This window comes from Pleurodeles waltl, chromosome 12 (genome assembly GCF_031143425.1).
Source record: "Pleurodeles waltl isolate 20211129_DDA chromosome 12, aPleWal1.hap1.20221129, whole genome shotgun sequence".
Lineage (NCBI taxonomy): Eukaryota > Metazoa > Chordata > Amphibia > Caudata > Salamandridae > Pleurodeles > Pleurodeles waltl.
The window spans coordinates 15,812,511-15,831,128 of record NC_090451.1 but is presented as its reverse complement, the minus strand read 5'-3'; positions in this window follow the sequence as shown (position 1 = coordinate 15,831,128).

Below are 18,618 nucleotides of genomic sequence, written 5' to 3'. Positions count from 1 at the left end.
AGGAGTATAGGATTAGATTCAGGGGGGCTCAAAAATCCTCGAGCCAGACCTGGGTTGACTTTGTAGACTACTCAGTAAAAACACTAGATGGTTGGATTCAAGGCAGTGGTGTAAGTAATTATGATGGGCTGTACAATTTATTTGTGAAAGAACACCTGTTAAGTAATTGTTTCAATGATAAACTGCATCAGCATCTGGTAGACCTAGGACCAATTTCTCCCCAAGAATTGGGAAAGAAGGCGGACCATTGGGTCAAGACTAGGGTGTCCAAAACTTCCACAGGGGGTGACCAAAAGAAAGGGGTCACAAAACCTCCCCAGGGGAAAGGTGGTGAGACAGCCAAAAATAAAAATAGTCAAGAGTCTTCTAAAGGCCCCCAAAAACCTGCACAGGAGGGTGGGCCCAGAGCATCTTCACAAAACAATCCTGGGTACAAGGGTAAAAACTTTGATCCCAAAAAGGCCTGGTGTCGAAACTGTAGTCAGTCTGGACACCAAACTGGAGACAAGGCCTGTCCCAAGAAAAGTTCCACTCCAAACTCCCATCCAGGTAACACTGGAATGGCTAGTCTCCAAGTGGGATCAACAGTGTGCCCAGAGCAAATCAGGGTCCACACTGAAGCTACTCTAGTCTCTGAGCGTGGGGTGGATTTAGCCACACTAGCTGCCTGGCCCCCTAACATGCAAAAATACAGGCAGCAGCTCTTTATTAATGGGACAAGTGTAGAGGGCCTGAGGGATACAGGTGCCAGTGTCACCATGGTGACAGAGAAACTGGTTTCCCCTGGCCAATACATGACTGGAAAAACTTATACAGTCACCAATGCTGACAATCAAACTAAAGCACATCCCATGGCAATGGTAACTTTAGAATGGGGAGGGGTAAATGGCCTGAAACAGGTGGTGGTCTCCTCAAACATCCCAGTAGACTGTCTGCTTGGAAATGACCTGGAGTCCTCAGCATGGGCTGAGGTAGAACTAAAAACCCATGCAGCCATGCTGGGTATCCCTGAACTGGTGTGTGTAAAAACAAGAGCACAATGCAAGGCACAGGGTGAAAAAGTAGAGCTGGAGTCTGGAAAAATGGCCCAGCCTACCAAGAGAAAAGGAAAGTCAGTTGGGAAACCAACTGCAACACAGTCAGAAAAAGGGAACCTCTCTTCTCAGGAAGAAGTTCTGCCCTCTGAGGGAACTGAGCCTTTGGAGCTTGAACCTTATCAGGTTGAGCTCTTGGGCCCAGGGGGACCCTCAAGGGAGGAGCTGTGTAAGGGACAAGAAACCTGTCCCTCTCTTGAAGGCCTTAGGCAACAAGCTGCTGAAGAGTCCAAGGGCAAGAAAAATGGAACACATAGGGTCTATTGGGAAGATGGACTCCTGTACACTGAGGCCAGAGACCCCAAACCTGGTGCCACTAGGAGAGTGGTAGTGCCTCAGTCGTTCAGAGAGTTTATTCTGACCTTGGCCCATGATATTCCCCTTGCTGGGCATTTGGGACAAACCAAGACGTGGGAGAGGTTAGTCAACCACTTCTACTGGCCCAATATGTCCCAGAAGGTTAAGGAGTTTTGCCTCTCCTGCCCCACCTGTCAATCCAGTGGTAAGACAGGTGGGCACCCAAAGGCCCCCCTCATTCCACTTCCAGTGGTGGGGGTCCCCTTTGAAAGAGTGGGTGTGGACATAGTTGGTCCACTGGAACCTCCCACAGCCTCAGGAAATATGTACATCCTAGTAGTAGTGGATCATGCTACTAGGTATCCTGAAGCTATTCCCCTTAGGTCGACTACTGCCCCTGCAGTAGCCAAGGCCCTCATTGGTATCTTTACCAGAGTGGGTTTCCCTAAGGAGGTGGTGTCTGACAGAGGTACCAACTTCATGTCAGCATACCTAAAACACATGTGGCATGAGTGTGGAGTGACTTACAAATTCACTACACCATACCATCCACAAACTAATGGCTTAGTTGAGAGATTCAACAAGACATTAAAAGGCATGATCATGGGGCTCCCAGAAAAACTCAAAAGGAGATGGGATGTCCTCTTGCCATGTCTGCTTTTCGCTTACAGAGAGGTGCCACAGAAGGGAGTAGGATTCTCACCCTTTGAACTTCTGTTTGGTCACCCTGTAAGGGGACCACTTGCTCTTGTTAAAGAAGGCTGGGAGAGACCTCTTCATGAGCCTAAACAAGACATAGTGGACTATGTACTTGGCCTTCGCTCTAGAATGGCAGAGTACATGGAAAAGGCAACCAAAAACCTTGAGGCCAGCCAACAGCTCCAGAAGTTTTGGTATGACCAAAAGGCTGCACTGGTTGAGTTCCAACCAGGGCAGAAAGTCTGGGTTCTGGAGCCTGTGGCTCCCAGGGCACTCCAGGACAAATGGAGTGGCCCTTACGCAGAGCTAGAAAGGAAGAGTCAGGTCACCTACCTGGTGGACCTGGGCACAAGCAGGAGCCCCAAGAGGGTGATCCATGTGAACCGCCTTAAGCTCTTCCATGACAGGGCTGATGTGAATCTGTTGATGGTAACAGATGAGGATCAGGAGGCAGAGAGTGAACCTCTCCCTGATCTTCTGTCATCAGACCCAAAAGATGGCTCAGTAGATGGAGTGATCTACTCAGACACCCTCTCTGGCCAACAGCAAGCTGATTGTAGGAGAGTCCTACAGCAGTTTCCTGAACTCTTCTCCTTAACCCCTGGTCAGACACACCTGTGTACCCATGATGTGGACACAGGAGACAGCATGCCTGTCAAAAACAAAATCTTTAGACAGTCTGACCATGTTAAGGAAAGCATCAAGGTGGAAGTCCACAAGATGCTGGAATTGGGAGTAATTGAGCGCTCTGACAGCCCCTGGGCTAGCCCAGTGGTCTTAGTCCCCAAACCTCACACCAAAGATGGAAAGAAAGAGATGAGGTTTTGTGTGGACTACAGAGGGCTCAATTCTGTCACCAAGACAGATGCTCATCCAATTCCTAGAGCTGATGAGCTCATAGATAAATTAGGTGCTGCCAAATTCCTAAGTACCTTTGACTTGACAGCAGGGTACTGGCAAATAAAAATGGCACCTGGAGCAAAAGAGAAAACAGCATTCTCCACACCTGATGGGCATTATCAGTTTACTGTTATGCCCTTTGGTTTAAAGAATGCCCCTGCCACCTTCCAAAGGTTGGTGAATCAAGTCCTTGCTGGCTTGGAGTCCTTTAGCACAGCTTATCTTGATGATATTGCTGTCTTTAGCTCCACCTGGCAGGATCACCTGGTCCACCTGAAGAAGGTTTTGAAGGCTCTGCAATCTGCAGGCCTCTCTATCAAGGCATCCAAATGCCAGATAGGGCAGGGAACTGTGGTTTACTTGGGCCACCTTGTAGGTGGAGGCCAAGTTCAGCCACTCCAACCCAAGATCCAGACTATTCTGGACTGGGTAGCTCCAAAAACCCAGACTCAAGTCAGGGCATTCCTTGGCTTGACTGGGTATTACAGGAGGTTTGTGAAGGGATATGGATCCATTGTGACAGCCCTCACTGAACTCACCTCCAAGAAAATGCCCAAGAAAGTGAACTGGACTGTGGAATGCCAACAGGCCTTTGACACCCTGAAACAAGCAATGTGCTCAGCACCAGTTCTAAAAGCTCCAGATTATTCTAAGCAGTTCATTGTGCAGACAGATGCCTCTGAACATGGGATAGGGGCAGTTTTGTCCCAAACAAATGATGATGGCCTTGACCAGCCTGTTGCTTTCATTAGCAGGAGGTTACTCCCCAGGGAGCAGCGTTGGAGTGCCATTGAGAGGGAGGCCTTTGCTGTGGTTTGGTCCCTGAAGAAGCTGAGACCATACCTCTTTGGGACTCACTTCCTAGTTCAAACTGACCACAGACCTCTCAAATGGCTGATGCAAATGAAAGGTGAAAATCCTAAACTGTTGAGGTGGTCCATCTCCCTACAGGGAATGGACTTTATAGTGGAACACAGACCTGGGACTGCCCATGCCAATGCAGATGGCCTTTCCAGGTTCTTCCACTTAGAAAATGAAGACTCTCTTGGGAAAGGTTAGTCTCATCCTCTTTCGTTTGGGGGGGGGTTGTGTAAGGAAATGCCTCCTTGGCATGGTTGCCCCCTGACTTTTTGCCTTTGCTGATGCTATGTTTACAATTGAAAGTGTGCTGAGGCCTGCTAACCAGGCCCCAGCACCAGTGTTCTTTCCCTAACCTGTACTTTTGTATCCACAATTGGCAGACCCTGGCATCCAGATAAGTCCCTTGTAACTGGTACTTCTAGTACCAAGGGCCCTGATGCCAAGGAAGGTCTCTAAGGGCTGCAGCATGTCTTATGCCACCCTGGGGACCTCTCACTCAGCACAGACACACTGCTTGCCAGCTTGTGTGTGCTAGTGAGAACAAAACGAGTAAGTCGACATGGCACTCCCCTCAGGGTGCCATGCCAGCCTCTCACTGCCTATGCAAGTATAGGTCAGTCACCCCTCTAGCAGGCCTTACAGCCCTAAGGCAGGGTGCACTATACCATAGGTGAGGGTACCAGTGCATGAGCATGGTACCCCTACAGTGTCTAAACAAAACCTTAGACATTGTAAGTGCAGGGTAGCCATAAGAGTATATGGTCTGGGAGTTTGTCAAACACGAACTCCACAGCACCATAATGGCTACACTGAAAACTGGGAAGTTTGGTATCAAACTTCTCAGAACAATAAATGCACACTGATGCCAGTGTACATTTTATTGCAAAATACACCCCAGAGGGCACCTTAGAGGTGCCCCCTGAAACTTAACCGACTATCTGTGTAGGCTGACTAGTTCCAGCAGCCTGCCACACTAGAGACATATTGCTGGCCCCATGGGGAGAGTGCCTTTGTCACTCTGAGGCCAGTAACAAAGCCTGCACTGGGTGGAGATGCTAACACCTCCCCCAGGCAGGAGCTGTAACACCTGGCGGTGAGCCTCAAAGGCTCACCCCTTTGTCACAGCACCGCAGGACACTCCAGCTAGTGGAGTTGCCCGCCCCCTCCGGCCCGGCCCCCACTTTTGGCGGCAAGGCCGGAGAAAATAATGAGAATAACAAGGAGGAGTCACTGGCCAGTCAGGACAGCCCCTAAGGTGTCCTGAGCTGAGGTGACTCTAACTTTTAGAAATCCTCCATCTTGCAGATGGAGGATTCCCCCAATAGGGTTAGGATTGTGACCCCTTCCCCTTGGGAGGAGGCACAAAGAGGGTGTACCCACCCTCAGGGCTAGTAGCCATTGGCTACTAACCCCCCAGACCTAAACACGCCCTTAAATTTAGTATTTAAGGGCTACCCTGAACCCTAGAAAATTAGATTCCTGCGACAACAAGAAGAAGGACTGCCCAGCTGAAAACCCCTGCAGAGGAAGACCAGAAGACAACAACTGCCTTGGCTCCAGAAACTCACCGGCCTGTCTCCTACCTTCCAAAGAACTCTGCTCCAGCGACGCCTTCCAAGGGACCAGTGACCTCTGAATCCTCTGAGGACTGCCCTGCTTCGAAAAAGACAAGAAACTCCGAGGACAGCGGACCTGCTCCAAAAAGACCAACTTTGTTTCCAGAAGCAGCTTTAAAGAACCTTGCAACTCCCCGCAAGAAGCGTGAGACTTGCAACACTGCACCCGGCGACCCCGACTCGGCTGGTGGAGAACCAACACCTCAGGGAGGACCCCCGGACTACTCTCCGACTGTGAGTACCAAAACCTGTCCCCCCTGAGCCCCCACAGCGCCGCCTGCAGAGGGAATCCCGAGGCTTCCCCTGACCGCGACTCTCTGAAACCTAAGTCCCGACGCCTGGAAAAGACCCTGCACCCGCAGCCCCCAGGACCTGAAGGACCGGACTTTCACTGGAGAAGTGACCCCCAGGAGTCCCTCTCCCTTGCCCAAGTGGAGGTTTCCCCGAGGAAGCCCCCCCTTGCCTGCCTGCAGCGCTGAAGAGATCCGTTGATCTCTCATAGACTAACATTGCAAACCCGACGCTTGTTACTACACTGCACCCGGCCGCCCCCGCGCTGCTGAGGGTGAAATTTCTGTGTGGGCTTGTGTCCCCCCCGGTGCCCTACAAAACATCCCTGGTCTGCCCTCCGAAGACGCGGGTACTTACCTGCAAGCAGACCGGAACCGGGGCACCCCCCTTCTCTCCATTCTAGCCTATGCGTTTTGGGCACCACTTTGAACTCTGCACCTGACCGGCCCTGAGCTGCTGGTGTGGTGACTCTGGGGTTGCTCTGAACCCCCAACGGTGGGCTACCTTGGACCAAGAACTGAACCCTGTAAGTGTCTTACTTACCTGGTAAAACTAACAAAAACTTACCTCCCCCAGGAACTGTGAAAATTGCACTAAGTGTCCACTTTTAAAGTAGCTATTTGTCAATAACTTGAAAAGTATACATGCAATTGAAATGATTCAAAGTTCCTAATGTACTTACCTGCAATACCTTTCAAACAAGATATTACATGTTAAATTTGAACCTGTGGTTCTTAAAATAAACTAAGAAAAGATATTTTTCTATAACAAAACCTATTGGCTGGATTTGTCTCTGAGTGTGTGTACCTCATTTATTGTCTATGTGTATGTACAACAAATGCTTAACACTACTCCTTGGATAAGCCTACTGCTCGACCACACTACCACAAAATAGAGCATTAGTATTATCTATTTTTACCACTATTTTACCTCTAAGGGGAACCCTTGGACTCTGTGCATGCTATTCCTTACTTTGAAATAGCACATACAGAGCCAACTTCCTACAATCACCATCTCTTATTTTGTTACAATCCCTTTGGGGATTTTCAACATGTCAGGAGAATCTCTGACCCTATTTATGTTGCTGCCACCATTGATGGGTCCTAGGCCCATCTCTTATCTTTCCCTTTCTATGGCTAGGATCTGTTTTTCCAAAGCCAATCTTTTGGCCATCCTGGCTAACTGGATGTCCTCTTCACTGGAGTTATCCTCAGTGATTTCAGAGAGGCTGGACCCTCCTGTGAGGGAGCCAGCATCTCTGACTATTATTTTTGGAGTCAGGGCTTGAGAAGCCCTGTTCTCCCTAGATAGGACTGGTGGAGGGGATTCTTCCTCCAGTTCACTATCATCCTCCTCTGTGTTATCCACAGAGGGGTTGGCTCTATCATACTCTGCCAACAGCTCCTGGAGCTGTACTTTGGTAGGTCTGGAGCCCATTGTTATTTTTCTTATGTTACAGAGTGACCTTAGCTCTTTCATCTGGAGATGGAGGTAAGGTGTGGTGTCGAGTTCCACCACATTCATCTCTGTACTAGACATTATTCTTCTAAAAGTTTGAATGCTTTTAAGAATCTAAAACTAGTTCTAGAATCTAATTCAAACTTTTACAAACTTTTAAACTCTAAAAGAAATGCTAACAGGGACTAACACAAGGCCCTAGCAGGACTTTAAAGAATTTAGAAAACTTTTCAAATTGGAAAAATCAATTTCTAATGACAATTTTGGAATTTGTCGTGTGATCAGGTATTGGCTGAGTAGTCCAGCAAATGCAAAGTCTTGTACCCCACCGCTGATCCACCAATGTAGGAAGTTGGCTCTGTATGTGCTATTTCAAAGTAAGGAATAGCATGCACAGAGTCCAAGGGTTCCCCTTAGAGGTAAAATAGTGGTAAAAAGAGATAATACTAATGCTCTATTTTGTGGTAGTGTGGTCGAGCAGTAGGCTTATCCAAGGAGTAGTGTTAAGCATTTGTTGTACATACACATAGACAATAAATGAGGTACACACACTCAGAGACAAATCCAGCCAATAGGTTTTGTTATAGAAAAATATCTTTTCTTAGTTTATTTTAAGAACCACAGGTTCAAATTTTACATGTAATAGCTTTTTTGAAAGGTATTGCAGGTAAGTACTCTAGGAACTTTGAATCATTACTTTAGCATGTATACTTTTTACATAAAACACAATAAGCTGTTTTAAAAGTGGACACCGTGCAATTTTCACAGTTCCTGGGGGAGGTAAGTTATTGTTAGTTTCAACAGGTAAGTAAGGCACTTACAGGTTTCAGTTTTTGGTCCGAGGTAGCCCACCGTTGGGGGTTCAGAGCAACCCCAAAGTTATCACACCAGCAGCTCAGGGCCGGTCAGGTGCAAAGGTCAAAGAGGTGCCCAAAACACATAGGCTATAATGGAGAGAAGGGGGTGCCCCGGTTCCAGTCTGCCAGCAGGTAAGTACCCGCGTCTTCGGAGGGCAGACCAGGGGGGCTTTGTAGGGCACCGGGGGGGACACAAAGTAGCACAGGAAGTACACCGTCAGCAGTGCGGGGGCGGCAGGGTGCAGTGTGCAAACACGCGTCGGGTTTCCTTCAGGTTTCAATGGGAGACCAAGGGGTCTCTTCAGCGATGCAGGCAGGCAAGGGGGGGGCTCCTCGGGGTAGCCACCACCTGGGCAAGGGAGAGGGCCTCCTGGGGGTCACTCCTGCACAGAAGTTCCGTTTCTTTAGGGGCTGGGGGCTGCGGGTGCAGGGTCTTTTCCAGCCGTCGGGAAATGGAGTTCAGACAGTCGCGGTCAGGGGGAGCCTGGGGATTCCCTCTGCAGGCGTCGCTGTGGGGGCTAAGGGGGGACAACTTTGGTTACTCACAGTCGGAGAGTCGCCGGAGGGTCCTCCCTGAGTTGGTTGTTCTCCACCAGTCGAGTCGGGGTCGCCGGGTGCAGTGTTGCAAGTCTCACGCTTCTTGCGGGGAGTTGCAGGGGTCTTTAAATCTGCTCATTGTAACAAAGTTGCAGTTCTTTTGGAGCAGTGCCGCTGTCCTCGGGAGTTTCTTGTCTTTTTCGAAGCAGGGCAGTCCTCAGAGGATTCAGAGGTCGCTGGTCCCTTGGAAAGCGTTGCTGGAGCAGGTTTCTTTGGAAGGCAGGAGACAGGCCGGTAAGTCTGGGGCCAAGGCAGTTGGTGTCTTCTGTTCTTCCTCTGCAGGGGTTCGGCAGTCCTTCTTGTTGTTGTTGCAGGAATCTAATTTCTAGGTTCAGGGAGAGCCCTTAAATACTAAATTTAAGGGCGTGTTTAGGTCTGGGGGGTTAGTAGCCAATGGCTACTAGCCCTGAGGGTGAGTACACCCTCTTTGTGCCTCCTCCCAAGGGGAGGGGGTCACATCCCTAATCCTATTGGGGGAATCCTCCATCTGCAAGATGGAGGATTTCTAAAAGTTAGTCACTTCAGCTCAGGACACCTTAGGGGCTGTCCTGACTGGCCAGTGACTCCTCCTTGTTGCTTTCTTTGTTTCCTCCAGCCTTGCCGCCAAAAGTGGGGGCCGTGGCCGGAGGGGGCGGGCAACTCCACTAAGCTGGAGTGTCCTGCGGTGCTGTGACAAAGGGGTGAGCCTTTGAGGCTCACCGCCAGGTGTTACAGCTCCTGGCTGGGGGAGGTGTTAGCATCTCCACCCAGTGCAGGCTTTGTTACTGGCCTCAGAGTGACAAAGGCACTCTCCCCATGGGGCCAGCAACATGTCTCTAGTGTGGCAGGCTGCTGGAACCTACACAGATAGTCGGTTAAGTTTCAGGGGGCACCTCTAAGGTGCCCTCTGTGGTGTATTTTACAATAAAATGTACACTGGCGTCAGTGTGCATTTATTGTGCTGAGAAGTTTGATACCAAACTTCCCAGTTTTCAGTGTAGCCATTATGGTGCTGTGGAGTTCGTGTAAAACAGACTCCCAGACCATATACTCTTATGGCTACCCTGCACTTACAATGTCTAAGGTTTTGCTTAGACACTGTAGGGGCACAGTGCTCATGCACTGGTACCCTCACCTATGGTATAGTGCACCCTGCCTTAGGGCTGTAAGGCCTGCTAGAGGGGTGTCTTACCTATACTGCATAGGCAGTGAGAGGCTGGCATGGCACCCTGAGGGGAGTGCCATGTCGACTTACTCATTTTGTTCTCACTAGCACACACAAGCTGGTAAGCAGTGTGTCTGTGCTGAGTGAGGGGTCTCTAGGGTGGCATAATACATGCTGCAGCCCTTAGAGACCTTCCCTGGCATCAGGGCCCTTGGTACCAGAGGTACCAGTTACAAGGGACTTATCTGGATGCCAGGGTCTGCCAATTGTGGATACAAAAGTACAGGTTAGGGAAAGAACACTGGTGCTGGGGCCTGGTTAGCAGACCTCAGCATACTTTCAATTCAAAACATAGCATCAGCAAAGGCAAAAAGTCAGGGGGTAACCATGCCAAGGAGGCATTTCCTTACAGTCCCCATCCTGTGGTACTCCTGTGGGCCCCTCTGTGTCGCTGATTTTCCCCTCTGAGTCCTCCTTCTGGGCCTTGGTGGTCTCAGGCAGCACCCCTTTTCCACTAACTGCGAATTTGCCTCTGCCAAGGCTTGCTGGTGGAATTCCTGCACCGACACCCATCTGCAATCTTCACTCCAGCGTGGGACATCTTCTGCATCCATCAGAAACTCTTCTCTCGCTCCAGGGCTGCAGTGCTGACCTGTTCTTCCTCACCATCGACCAACTTCTGCAAGTAGAGCTGGGTGGGCAGTAGCTCCTACTCTTCCTGGACTCCACTGTGACTCTTGGACTTGGTCCCCTCTCTCCACAGGTCTTCTTCTCCAGGAATCCACAGCTGGTTTCTTGCAGTCTTGTCTGGGTGTCTTCTTTTCCTTCCTTTTGGGCTGGTTTGGGGGAAATTCCAGTGATTTACTGCTACTTTTCTGGTCACTGGGGGTACTGTGTTCCTTGCCCTCTGCGGTTTTCTGGTACTCCCAGCTCTCCTCTACACATTCTACTTACCTAGGTGGGGTCCTGTGTTTGCATTCCATTTTTTTTTTTTAGTATATGCTTTAGGCTCCCCCTAGGGTCACTATTGGTTATTGCTATTTGCACTGTTTTCTTACCTTTTCCATGCCTATTTCTGATTGCTAGTGTGTATATATATATATGACGTATTTCTTACCTCTTGTTGGAGGGTTGCCCTTTTAGTATTTTGTGGTATTGTTTAAAAAAAATAAAGTACCTTTATTTTTGTACAACTGAGTGTTTTCTTTTGTGTGTGTAAGTGCTGTGTGACCACAGTGGTTTTGCATGAGCTTTGCATGTCTCCTAGATATTGGATGCTCATCCACAGCTACCTCTAGAGAGCCTGGCTTCTAGACACTGCCTACACTTCACTAAGAGGGGATACTTGGACCTGGTATAAGATGTAAGTACCTTGGGTACCCACCACACAAACCAGGCCAGCTTCCTACAGATCCTGTGTATAGTTTTTCATTTTACCTCTGTGTGCAGAGAAACGTTGGCAGGAATTGCAGGACACATACAACCCGCGCATATAGTGCAAGTCTTGAGCATGGAATTGATTAGATCTGAACATACACCATAATTTTGTTGATTGTTGTGGGCTTTAATGCCCCAAGTAAAAGGAGCAAGGTTCGGAGGTACCCGACATTTGTAAACTCATGCAATTTTCCTCCAGGAGACACCAATTGCTTATGGCACGAGCTGTATCTACAGCAGTTTTGGACATCCACAATATCTAAAACAGTGGGAGTAACATTCTTCTTAATGAAACCTGACAGGTGACTTAAGTTCAGCTATTTGTGATCCAAGACTGGTTTCTCGATCTGCAAAGCGAAGCAGGCAAATTTATTAATATAGATAATCTGAATACACTTGGGAGGTTCCTCTCAAAGGTAATTGGGGACTTGGTGTTTGTGGCTTGTGGATCTTTAATTGTGGATGGAGTTGTCAAGGTAGTGTGGAATCTGGAGCAAAAGAGATTGGTCCGTGCTTCGTTACATATGAAAGCTATGTCCAAAAGAGTGAAAGATTGAGTTTTGGAACAGGGACTGTTAGATCCTTGGAGACGTGTGCCTCAAGTGAAGAGGGATTTCTCTTTTTATTCTGCGGTGCATAAAACATATGCCCTTATAGACTACCTGTTTCTTTCTAGGAATCTAAATACAAGAGGGGGGAGGGACCGGGAGGTTATGTGGTCCAGTGTACAATCTCCCAGCTATAGTAGTATAAACAAAGGTACATTGTTCCAAATTTGCTCTAACGACCTAGGAGACCTAAAATCTCAGGAGCAGCAAGAGCCCTCAAGCATCACAGTGGATGACTAGCATCATCATCGGGAAATGCTCCTCGCCAGGCCGGCACTGCAACGCCTGACGGGCTCCCCGAAAGAGGGGGGCTCTAAGCCGTACTGTTCTGATAGTGACTGGTGGGTTCAAACTATACAGACAGAGGATGCTGCATTCAGGCACCAGCACACGTAGGAGAGAACAGAAAAATATACTTAAAATTGGTTATTCATCTCGCAATACACATCATTTTAATCAGTACAAAAGGATGAAGACCAAGATTAAAAACAGGAAGGAAAGTAACAAGTTGAGTTATGATGCTCAATTACTCTCAAAGAGCAGCAAACCACAAAGGACTATAATTATTATAGTGCCTCTAAACCGGGGTCGACATGTTTTGCGTCTTACGGTCCAGCCGGATCCATTGACGCTTCATCAGGACCAGAAACGAAAGATTTAATCAACTCTTATCCAAATAAAGAAAAAAAACGTAATTTAGGATTAAAAAAACCCGGTCACTTACATTTAAGTAAACTGGCTAAGTCAAAGTCAGGTCGCCCTAGAAGAGAAAAAGATTAACAGATACACACACCAAAAGTACCCAACATGTGGTTAAAAACGTGTTAAAGTGAAATGCATATGTGATGGGTCATAAAAGGGGTGCAGCGAGTCAGGCTTACCATCCCCAAGTCGAGATCAGGCTCCTTGGGAGGCACGTTCCAAGCACACAAATTAACACTGTGCACAATAAACGAGAGATCATCAACAAATATACTTCAACAAAGATTATATGTATCAAAAAGTATAATCTGTCACGTATAAGGCTTTTAAGTTTCAAAAACCCAGAAAAAAAACACACACAGTAGTAGGAAGGGGACAAAATGTGATACAGATAGTATCACCAATGCAGCTACATCAATGTGCATACATAACTCGTATGTCAAGGCTTGTCAAACGACATTGTACAGCGAGGGACAAAATTAGAAAATAGTCCTGCTAAAAGTAAGCGCAGGCGTATAAACCCCTCGGTGATATCAGCAAAAAACCCGTTTGGACGAATGAAGAGTACTCACACACTGGTTAACCGTCCTTCGCCATGGACCTACCCTCTGGAATAGCGTCCCGTAGCAGACTGAGACGGGCGCTTTCAGAGATTTTTTAAAGAAGCTGCGAACCCAGAAGAAGCTGCTTCTTCTAGCTCGCGTGCGTCTCAGATGCTTAGACATCGAAGAAGGACTCCCTTTTGAGCGTGGTAGGACCTGGAGTCACGAAAATGGAGGAAGGACTACCTTTCTACTGTTTACAACTATACGTGACGAAGGGCAGTCATAAGCTCCGAAATGAAGGGACATCAAATCCAATCTTATTAGAGGGTTGTCAAAAAACGGAAAAGGGTAATATGACACATATGTTACATAAGACCATTTGTTGCTGACTTAACAAAAAGAGTTATATTCTGAGACATGAGAAATTGAATAAAGTTTGTCAAAGCCAATTGGAATGTAAAAATGCATGCTACTCAAAAAAGGATTTATTGGGCAATCCTTGTTATTATGAGAGTGAAGTCCAGGGAATATCATCATGCAAACCCCTTATGTTGATCGCTAATTTGAACACCCATCTTTTTCCAATCCTAAATAGGGACCTTGAATCGCTTGGTCGGAATCTAGGTGCTTCTACTACCACCCACCAAAGGTCATCGGGAGAGTGTGATGTCTCCAAAAAATGCGTACTAAGTTTGGTGGTGATTCTATTGCATCGGATATTACTCCTATGTTCATTGATGCTTGTCTTAACTGGCCTTGTTGTCATGCCAATATAACGTAAATCACATGGACACGTTATCATGTAGATGCAGTTCCTGGTATTGCAGTTGGTATGTTTCTTGAGGCGCCAGGTCCTGAAGGGATCTAGATTCAATGTCATGAGGTGCCTAGTGAGAGAACACACGTTACAATTGCCACAGGGGTGATGACCTTCTGCTGGGGGGAGACCCCATAGCGTCTTTTGAGTGGGGATATCACGTGGAAGTTGTGGACTGGTGTGGACCACAATGTCCTTGGTGTTAGCAGTGCATTTTAATGCAAAGAGGGGTCTTGGAATTTCGCAACCCCGCTAGTCAGAATTGGCCATCTTTTACTGATCAATTTCTTAATTAAATTGGATACAGGAGTGTAAGTAGACACACATGTTAGTCTGGTCTGAGGCCCCTTTTCAATAGTTGCTAGCAAGGCATCCCTATTGTTATTCCTAGCTCTTTTACGTGCCTGGTTAACAATTCTGGAGGGGAAATGACGTTCCAAAAGTTTCACTTGAAGAGAGTCAGCCTGGTGGTCAAATTCATGAGAAGAACTGCAGTTACGTCTCAGCCGTAAAAACTGGCCAACAGGTAAGTTGTCCCGTAGGGATTTCGGATGGTTACTCTCGTATAACAGAAGAGAGTTGCGATCCGTTGGCTTATGATAAATGCTAGTGGACAGTTTTCCATTGTTGATGGTAATCATGAGGTCTAAAAAGGGTAAATGCGTGGCAGATACGGTGGCAGTGAATTTCAAAAACTGACCAAGAGTGTTGATCCAGGCTATAAAATTGTCTGCAGTTGTCAAAGAGCCCTGCCATATGATTAAAATGTCATCAATGTAACGTTGCCACAATTAGATGTAATTCTGATAAGGATGGACTGGCGGCAAAATGTGCTTTTTTTTCTTCCTTCCAAAGTCAGACATAGATAGGCAGGCTAGACTTGGTGCGAATGTGCTACCCATTGACGTACCTCGAATCTGATGGTAAAATCGATCCTCAGAAAGGAGCCTGGCACATTGCATAATGACAGAATCGGGGGTGCATAGTGAAGGCGAACCTCCTGAAGAGCCGATTCAACTACCTGTAGAGTAGCTTCTTGCGCAATATTAGTATACAGCGCTTCAACATCCAGGGTAATAATACCCTGTACACTTCCCGAGTCATTAATGGCTTCAATTAGATTAAGGATGTCTTTGGTATCTTTCAGGTAAGTCGAGGAACTCCTCACTAGTGGCTGTAAAAAGTGGTCACAAAAAATTGACAATGGTTCTAAGACCGAACCCAACCCGGATACAATAGGGCGTCCAGGGGGAGGTATTTTGCCTTTGTGAATCTTGGGTAGACAGTAAGAATACGGGGATGAGGTGTGTCAAGAAATTCGGCCTCTTTGGGTGAAATCCACAAGTTACTCCTGGCTTCTTCAATGAGGCATCTAATCTGAATCTGTAATCTTCCAGTTGGATCACTCGTTATCTTTGCATAGTAAGTAGAGTCACTTAAGAGACGTAAACATTCACGTCTGTAGTCAAGGGAGTTCATGATCACAATGGCACCGCCTTTGTCAGCCTGCTTAATGGTTATGGTGGAGTTGGATGCTAAAGATAGCGAAGCCCTCTTCTCTTTCGTAGGAGTATTAATATATGCATGTTTCAGACGCAGTTTGTTTAAATCAGCTAATACTGCTTTTTCAAAAGTCAAAACTTCGCTAGGCATAGTTACAGGTGGTGGGACAAAAATTGAAGGCTTTTCTGTCTAGGAATCTACTTGACTGGCTAACCAAGGTCCAAATGGTGGGAGAAGCCTTCTCAGATCCTTCTCATTTAGAGGTAGAATGGGGGAGAGGCAGTCACAAGGTAGATCAGGTAGTTGTAAAAAGAAAATGAGCATGCACAGAATCCCTGGTGAACAGGGATGAGCTTTGGCAGGGTATCCAAAATTGTTTAGCTATCAATGATCCCCATCTACATGCACACTGGGGCGCCTTTACTGCAGCACTGAGAGTAGTAGCTAGAGATAACCCATGGAATTCACAGAGAAGGGCATCCTGCAGAATCCAACTACTGACCTAACTAGGTTAGCTAAAAAAGAAGCGCAAGTCAGCACCTACACTTAGATTAAGTAGACTTCAGCACAATTAAGAGTCATCTCTAAACTGTATGCAGAGAGCTGAACTTGAGCTCCTCCAAGAATAGATCTTTTTAAGGAAGGTAATACATTAGACCGGTCATAGCCCTGAACAATGTATCCATCCCACTCAGTGCTCTTACGTAACAAAAACTATGTGGAATGGAAAACAAAGCTCCGAAATAAAGAGCTCCGAACCCTGCAAGGAAAGGAACCCACAGCAGGCCTCTGCACACAGGAAGAAAAGGAACTCACTGCGGGCCAGCAGTACACAGAAAAAAACAAACTCACTCCAGCCCTACAGCAGAGGAAAGGAACCCACAGCAGGCCTCTGCACACAGGAGGAAAAGGAACTCACTGTGGACCAGCTGTACACAGAAAAAAACTAACTCACTCCAGCCCTACAGCAGAGGAAAGGAACCCACAGCAGGCCTCTGCACACAGGAGGAAAAGGAACTCACTGCGGACCTGCAGTACACAGAAAAAAACAAACTCACTCCAGCCCTACAGCAGAGGAAAGGAACCCACAGCAGGCCACTGCACACAGGAGGAAAAGGAACTCACTGCGGACCTGCAGTACACAGAAAAAAACAAACTCACTCCAGCCGAGGAAAGGAACCCACAGCAGGCCACTGCACACAGGAGGAAAAGGAACTCACTGTGGACCTGCAGTACACAGAAAAAAACAAACTCACTCCAGCCCTACAGGAGAGGAAAGGAACCCACAGCAGGCCACTGCACACAGGAGGAAAAGGAACTCACTGTGGACCTGCAGTACACAGAAAAAAACAAACTCACTCCAGCCCTACAGCAGAGGAAAGGAACCCACAGCAGGCCACTGCACACAGGAGGAAAAGGAACTCACTGCGGACCAGCCCTACACAGAAAAAAACAAACTCACTCCAGCCCTACAGCAGAGGAAAGGAACCCACAGCAGGCGTCTGCACACAGGAGGAAAAGGAACTCACTGCGGACCTGCAGTACACCGAAAAAAACGAACTCACTCCAGCCCTACAGCAGAGAAAAGGAACCCACAAAAGGAACAGGAACTCATAGTGGACCTGCAGTACCCAGAAAAAAACAAACTCACTCCAGCCGAGGAAAGGAACTCAAAGCAGGCCTCTGCACACAGGAGGAAAAGGAACTCACTGCGGACCTGCAGTACACCGAAAAAAACGAACTCCCTCCAGCCCTACAGCAGAGAAAAGGAACCCACAGCAGGCCTCTGCACACAGGAGTAAAAGGAACTCACTGCGGACCTGCAGTACACAGAAAAAAAAAACCTCACTCCAGCCCTACAGGAGAGGAAAGGAACCCACAGCAGGCCACTGCACACAGGAGGAAAAGGAACTCACTGTGGACCTGCAGTACACAGAAAAAAACAAACTCACTCCAGCCCTACAGCAGAGGAAAGGAACCCACAGCAGGCCACTGCACACAGGAGGAAAAGGAACTCACTGCGGACCAGCAGTACACAGAAAAAAACAAACTCACTCCAGCCCTACAGCAGAGGAAAGGAACCCACAGCAGGCGTCTGCACACAGGAGGAAAAGGAACTCACTGCGGACCTGCAGTACAACAAAAAAAAAAACTCACTGCAGCCCTACAGGAGAGGAAAGGAACCCACAGCAGGCGTCTGCACATAGGAGGAAAAGGAACTCACTGAGGACCTGCAGTACACAGAAAAAAACGAACTCACTCCAGCCCTACAGGAGAGGAAAGGAACCCACAAAAGGAACAGGAACTCATAGTGGACCTGCAGTACCCAGAAAAAAACAAACTCACTCCAGCCGAGGAAAGGAACTCAAAGCAGGCCTCTGCACACAGGAGGAAAAGGAACTCACTGCGGACCTGCAGTACACCGAAAAAAACGAACTCACTCCAGCCCTACAGCAGAGAAAAGGAACCCACAGCAGGCCTCTGCACACAGGAGTAAAAGGAACTCACTGCGGACCTGCAGTACACAGAAAAAAAAAACCTCACTCCAGCCCTACAGCAGAGGAAAGGAACCCACAGAAGGAACAGGGACTCACTGCTGGCCTACAGCAGAGGAAAGGAACCCAAAGCAGACCTGCACTACACAGAAGGAAAAGAAACAGAATGTGGGCTTACAAGAGAGGAAAGGACCCCACAGCAAGCATGCGATACACAGGAGGAAAAGAAACACACTGTGGGATTATAGGAGAGGAAAGGAGCCCACAGTAGGTCTGCAATACACAGAAGGAAAAGAATCGCACTGCTGGCTTACAGCAGAGGAAAGGAACCCAAAGCAGGCCTGCAGTACACTGGAGGAAAAGGAACCCACTGCGGGCCTTAGGAGGCGAAAGGAACCCAGAGAAGGCCTGCAATACACAGGAGGAAAATAATCTCACTGCTGGCCTAAAATAGAGGAAAGGAACCTACAACAGGCCTGCAGTACAGAGGAGGAAAAGAATCGCTGCTGGCCTGAAAAAGAGAGGAAAGGAACCTACAGCAGTTCTGCAGTACACAGGAGGAAAAGAAACACTGCTGGCTTACAGAACAGGAAAGGAACTCGCAACATGCCTGTAGTACACAGGAGGAAAAGAAACACACTGCCGGCCTACAGGAGAGGAAAGGAACCCACAGCAGGCCTGCAGTTCACAGGAGGAA